Source organism: Mytilus edulis, chromosome 11 (genome assembly GCF_963676685.1).
Source record: "Mytilus edulis chromosome 11, xbMytEdul2.2, whole genome shotgun sequence".
NCBI lineage: Eukaryota > Metazoa > Mollusca > Bivalvia > Mytilida > Mytilidae > Mytilus > Mytilus edulis.
The window spans coordinates 37879356-37886164 of NC_092354.1; the positions used below are offsets into that span (position 1 = coordinate 37879356).

A 6809-nucleotide genomic window follows, 5' to 3' on the forward strand; every position below is an offset into this window, starting at 1 on the left:
GATATTAATATCCAAAAGTAAAAATGAAGGCAGCTAATGATAGAAAATTATAAAATCACATAATAAAGAGATGTTGTTTCTCACAATTTATATGCATAATTCATAATTTTGGCATGACAAATTCGTAATTTCTTAACAATTTGTTTAAGATTTCTTTACAATTTGTTTGTGATTTTCTCATGTTTTGAAAGCAATTTATTTGGGATTTGTTGTTCTGTTCATTTGCATGTTAATGATTTCTGTGTAATTTGTTTGTGATTTTCTCATGATTTGAAAGCAATTTGTTTCTGATTTGTTGTTCTGACCATTTGCATATTTATGATTTCTTTGTAATTTGTTTGTGATTTCCTTATGAATTAAAAGCAATGTGTTTGTGATTTGTTAGCTCATTTGCATGTGAAATTTTATCACTTTCAAATCATAAAGAAATCATATGATTTGTTTATAATTTGTTACAATGATTTGTTCCTTAGTTTTTTGGTTTGGGTTTTTAACAAAGGTGCGCTTGGTTCATGTTTAAAAATCATACAAATGTCAGTTCATCTAAGACCATTAACTTGGATAAATGGAACAAATGACCGATTTTATGTAACATCAAATACAGTTATCACAATAGAGATCAAATTTACTGAACAAAATGTTACATTTTCATGAAAGCTCTGGGTTTTTTTTCAAGGCTACAGCTAAAACACCTGTCAGTAGATCTAAGAAAGTCGAATAAAGTCATTGAAGAGCCAGAACCCAAACTATCACACGAACAGACCAGCTCTTAAACATCAATTTCTCCAATCAACAAAACAGATTGTGATTGTCTGATATTGAGCGATTCAATACTCCGGCGTATTATACCAAGAAAATTTACACCTATGGGAGAAACAATACAACGCTTTATTCGAGGCAATGACATGTCAAGATTTCATAGAAAACAATGGAATGGAAATGAACCCCGAGAATGTGCTGATCAATGTCGGAGCAAGAGATCTTCAAAATAATTATGTCATGTAAATACTGTTCTTACAATATGCAAATCATAGAAATGTTTTCAGTAAATTCATGACTGTCAGTGATATTGATTGATTGTTGGTTGCTTAACGTCCAGTGGCAAATATTTCATGCATATTCAGGACGAGAACAAGTTCACAATAAATACAATAGGTAGGTTGTTGTAATAGAGGCCATCTAGGATGATGGTCGGGGAAATTTGGACTGCCACTGGAAAATGAGGGTATATTGGATAGGGACAGAAATTTTGCCTTGCAACAGGCCACCTACGGACCCCTCAAAGAGTTGTTGCAAGGGTTCTTAACGTGCAAAGAGCGTGGCACTCTCTCTACACGAGGCATCGGATTTAACGTCCCCCTTCTGACCGGACGTGACTGCGAACTTGATACATCCCGCACAGCCAAACGGACGCCCCACTTCGGCAAGCGTTTTACTGCCGGTCGGGAGAAGACCAAGTGACCATATTTCTATACCCCAGTCACCCTTGGGGAGACTGTCAGTGATAGAAATATCATTTGTTTTAAATCATACAAAATTGTTACATACCTTTACAAGCATACACAATGCAAATTATTCCTAAATATTACCTTTTGATCTTACTTTACACAAGATTTGACAATTTGAAGTTAAATGCACACGTATTTTTTAACTTTATTTGATAGGAATCAATTTTGAAAAAAATTGCAGAAACATTTGTATGTCCCATATGGACATTAGAAATAATCAAAGCGCGAAAGCGCTGTAAAGGCAGTTAATTACAGGTTGTGTGTATTTCTAGTTCAGTTATATCATTATCTTCCATAGAACAGAGGTGGTTTGTAGAATTTAAGATTTAGAGTTCTTTTGTACCTAGTTCACCTATATCTATAGTCTACTGTTTACAGTATGTTTTCTGTGCCTCCCATGAAATGCATTTTTAGCCATGGTCTTGTCAGTTTGCTTTAAATTTATGAGTTTGACTGTCCCTTTTGTGTCTTTCATCCCTCTTCTTTAGACATATAAGAACTTTTTCTTTTCAATATAAATAGACCATTTTTAATTATTGATTGTATACGCATATTCTATGACTCCCATAAAAATAGTTCACAAAGATTGACTAGTCTCTGTACTGTGTGTATAGCAAGAACATCAAGTAACATAATGGTAAATGTACATAGAAACATGTCAACTTTTTTGATGACCATACCTGCCAACTGTCAGTATTTGCAGAGTATTTCCCCCATCGAGCTCGAGGCTCCCAAATGGCAATTTTGTAAGAGCAATTTTGTCGACTATTTTAAAGAAAACAATTAATTCAACAATGGCTATGAGCTTGTTAATGCACGAAGAAGCCAAAAACCACATTAGAATATATTTGAAGGGAATCCATGACAAATCGTCCCACTTTTTCACTAACTCGCCCCACTTTAAAAACAAGAGTGTACACACTGAAATGTCTCGCCTTCTTTACTAATCATTGATATTATGTTGATAGTCCTAATAGTAAAGCTTTATTACAACTGTAACATAATCTTAACATAAACCACGAAAACTAAACATTGACCTTTTGGACCATAAAAATGAGGTCAAGGTCAGATAAACCATGCCAGGTTGGCATGTACAGCTAACATATTTTCCATACAACAAATAAAATTGACTTATTGCTTATAGTTTAAGAAAAACAGACCAAAACACAAAAGCTTAACACTGAGCAATGAACCGTAAAAAATGAGATCAAGGTCAAATAAAACCTGCGCGACTGACATGTAGATCATGAAATATTTCCATACACCAAATATAGTTGACCTATTGCATATAGTATTAGAAAAACAGACCAAAACTCAAAAACTTAACTTTGACCGATGAACCATGAAAATGAGGTCAAGGTCATATGACACCTACCAGGTAGACCTGTACACCTTACAACCATTCCATACACAAAATATAAAAAACCTATTGCAAACAGTATAAGAAAAACAGACCAAAACACAAAACTTAACTATAACCACTAATCCATGAAAATGAGGTCAAGGTCAGATGACACCTGCCAGTTGGACATGTACACCTTACACTGCTTCCATACACCGAATATACTAGACCTATTGCTAATAGTATCTCAGATATGGACTTGACCACCAAAACTTAACCTTGTTCGCTGATCCATGAAATGAGGTCGAGGTCAATTGAAAACTGTCTGACGGGCAAGAGGACCTTGCAAGGTATGCACATACCAAATATAGTTATCCTATTACTTATAATAAGAGAATTTAACATTACAAAAAATTTTAACTTTTTTTTCAAGTAGTCACTGAACCATGAAAATGAGGTCAAGGACATTGGACATGTGACTGACGGAAACTTCGTAACATGAGGCAACCATATACAAAGTATGAAGCATCCAGGTCTTCCACCTTCTAAAATATAAAGCTTTTAAGAACTGAGCTAACATCGCCGCCGCCGTAGATTCACTATCCCTATGTCGAGCTTTCTGCGAAAAATGTCGCAGGCTTGACAAAAAGACTGTCCCAACCTGGATTACCAAATCGCCCCACTTGTGAACTGTGTTAAATCCCGTTAATATTACTCCTGCCAACTGGTCCCACCTAATGGAAATCGGTGAAATCTAGATAAATATATTATTAACCAGGATGAATTTAGTAATGCCAACTCGCCCCACTTATGGAAAAAGATGTTATCCCATTGAATATAAGTTCAATTCCTTATATTGCATTATGATACATTTAACAGGTTTCTTTTCAATTGTTATGCAAATAACTAAGCTTCAAAACTTACAGTTATTCTTCAACAATCAGTTTTTTTTTAGAATTATATATAATTTCAGTATATATCAATAATAGTCATTAAATTAATTTTCGGTTTGTTTGTATTCTGTGTAGATTAGTTTTCATTAAAGTGGTGCGAATTTTTATTTTTAATTATATATATATTAATCTTAATATTACTTTTTTTTTATAAGTAGGGCGAGTTGGCAGGAGTAAAATTAAACATGATTTAACCAATTTCACATGTGGGGCGATTTGATAAATCAGTTTGTGGCGGTTTTTTAAAAAGTGGGGCGATTAACCAGTGGGGCGACTTGTCCTGCTTCCATTTGAAGGCCCCCTTGAAGGTTTTGTATGACTATATGAACCATCATTCACGTAAAACCCCCATGTGCATTTTGAAAAGTTGTCAGATATGTTTCTAACTCCAGACAAAATCTACCGGTATGAATGAAAAAGAAGTTTTCAATTAACGCTCTGTGGCCATAACAGCTGTCTCATTAGCATTTTAACCACTTCCCATATTTGCAATTAAAACAATAGAAGAAAATTATTCAACGCAAAAACAAAACTTACTTGTAAATATGAAATTCTCTTTACAGTATGAGTTTTTCTCATTGCTTGAGATTGTACAGTAGTACCTTGCTTGATAAACTCACTAAATATCATATACATTGTACCACATCTCCTTATTTTTATAAGCATTCCAATAACATGAACAATTGTAATTCAATTCTATATACCAAAGCAAAATGAACTGCACCACTTTCATTCACTAGTATGCATCTTTTGGCAAAATACAAGTTCTTAAATGACACAATATATATTTATTGATAAAAAAATAAAATTTAGTATACAACTCTTTAACAGGTATAAAAAAAAGCACAGCTGTGTCATAACTTGTGAAATCTGTGCTGAAAACATAGACATTGCTGGTATTTGAGTAATTCCATATGTGAAGCTCAACATTAGCTCATCAGTTGGTGGTGGACAGTTATAGTTCCTTCCTGCAGGCTAGGATGAATGACTTTTCAGGAAAACCAATTTCACAAATCAAAACTTTCCTCTAGATTTCTCCTACAATATTCATCCAGTTTAGTTCTTTTGTTTTAATTGGACACCGTCCTGATTTTTAATTTTGCAATACCATTCAGTTTCTTGCTTGCAAATGGTGCATGAAAATAGGATGGGTATGGCAGTAGACAAGTCTCTTTAATGTGGGTTTGTGCCCTGAAAAAAAGTTTTACAACTTAAAGTTTTTTTTTGAAACTTGTGCAACACACATACCTAAATAACTATAACATAGAAGAGAGCATCATTCGTGTCAATGTTTCGTTCCTGTTTACATTGTCATTGATATTTTTTTCAGAAAGACTGAGGCATAGCTAATGAATTCCTGTCATTACATCCTAAATTAATATAATTACTGCTAGAATAATTATCAGCATGATATACGTACACTATCATTGTACAGCCCAAGTCTTCAGTATATATAATTGTTGCATTCATTCACTCATGTGTTCAGTCGTTCAAAAATATTTAAACATCAACAAATGAACTTTAATAAGGACAAGAAAACACTAGAAAAGATACGTACATACAACCCGTGTTTTATAAGTGTATTTGAAAGAGAAATATATCTGGTTAAACGATGTATAAAGGAGAAATATATCTGGTTAAACGATGTATAAAGGAGGAAAAATTGTAGATATTGCATTACGATGCTTTCTACCTAATAGCACGTGGATATGTTTACATATTTAGACTTGACCCAGTATGACCCGTACTTTGTAGGTCACCGCCGTCGTTTAAACACTAGACTACAGTCGTGTATAAGACAAGCCTATTTGTGTGAAGTAAATGTGTTTGTTCTGTACATTTAAATTGTTTTACCTGATAGCAAGGACGTATATCTATCCGTTTCCTTCTCAATTCACTTTGTCAAATTCTTTGAACTTCTTCAAAACATACGTATTACTGCGCCCGGAAGTGAGAAAAATATGAGAAATTCTCGTAAAATAATGCTATCTTCAATTTTGTGGAATCCATTTTGTTATATTTATTATACAAAGATAAAAAAAGTTACGATAAATTATGAATTTGCATATCATTATACGGAACGTTTATGAACTATTTTCCATAGCTGTATGTCGGTCATTTTGGCGGGAAATCATGTACACATACACACGTAGATTGGCTGGTACCCGATCGTAATGTTACACATCAGATATATCAAATAGCTAATACCCGGAACGTAGTACCGGGAACCAGGATAATACGTAGACAACATACATAACTAATACCGAAATTGAAAACGCTTTACGGTTTCTCGTTCATAAACCGAATTCCGCTTTGAATTATAGAAGATGCAATATTAATCATGTTCAGTCGACTTTTCATTGTTTTATCAACGTCTGAAAGAATCTTTAGATGTCAGATAACACTCGAAATTGACCCGACCTCTTTCCACACGGAATACACATAATGATAGTTTGTAGTCAGGTTGACTGCTTATAATGCAAAATACACACTAATAACAAGTTCTATAAAACGAACAATACACACTGATCGTTTCTTTAGTCCCCAATGTAAATGAAAGAATCAAAAACCATATCATACCATAAAAAGAAGAGGAGAAATTCGAACATTTCCGGACCTATTTCTGGCAAAAAGACCCCCTGCATAGATTGCGTATGAAAAGATGAACCTCATGACTTAAAAGTCAGGCCTTAAAGCACTGCCTTTAAAAATAAGGTTGAGTCCCCCATTACCAGTATGATTTTTTCCAACCAAAAAATGTCTGTCCCGCCTTTATTCTTAGGAAAAATGATTTCGCCCTGTCCCAGTTCGCACAGCAACATGATTACCCGCTGAACAGATTCAGAACACGGATTTGAGATAAAAATTCGAACACAAGAAGGAGTCCTGTCAAGAATTTTTTTGGAAAGTCAGGACATTCAGGTAAATTTTAGGAAAATATGCACAGAAACAATGCAACTTGAGAAATCAAAAATAAAAAATTTGGAAATTCTTCAGTTTTCACAG

General features: G+C 34.0%; 1 long non-coding RNA gene across 1 annotated transcript; it reads right to left on the minus strand.

Annotated features, from left to right (window-relative positions):
• Positions 1-4576: 4576 nt before the first annotated feature.
• On the minus strand, positions 4577-6603 carry LOC139495529 (uncharacterized). The gene is made up of 2 exons (XR_011657387.1): positions 5658-6603; positions 4577-4994 (listed from the first exon to the last, which is right to left on the minus strand). It is a non-coding gene; the product is annotated as an uncharacterized lncRNA (long non-coding RNA).
• Between the last annotated feature and the right edge of the window lie 206 nt (positions 6604-6809).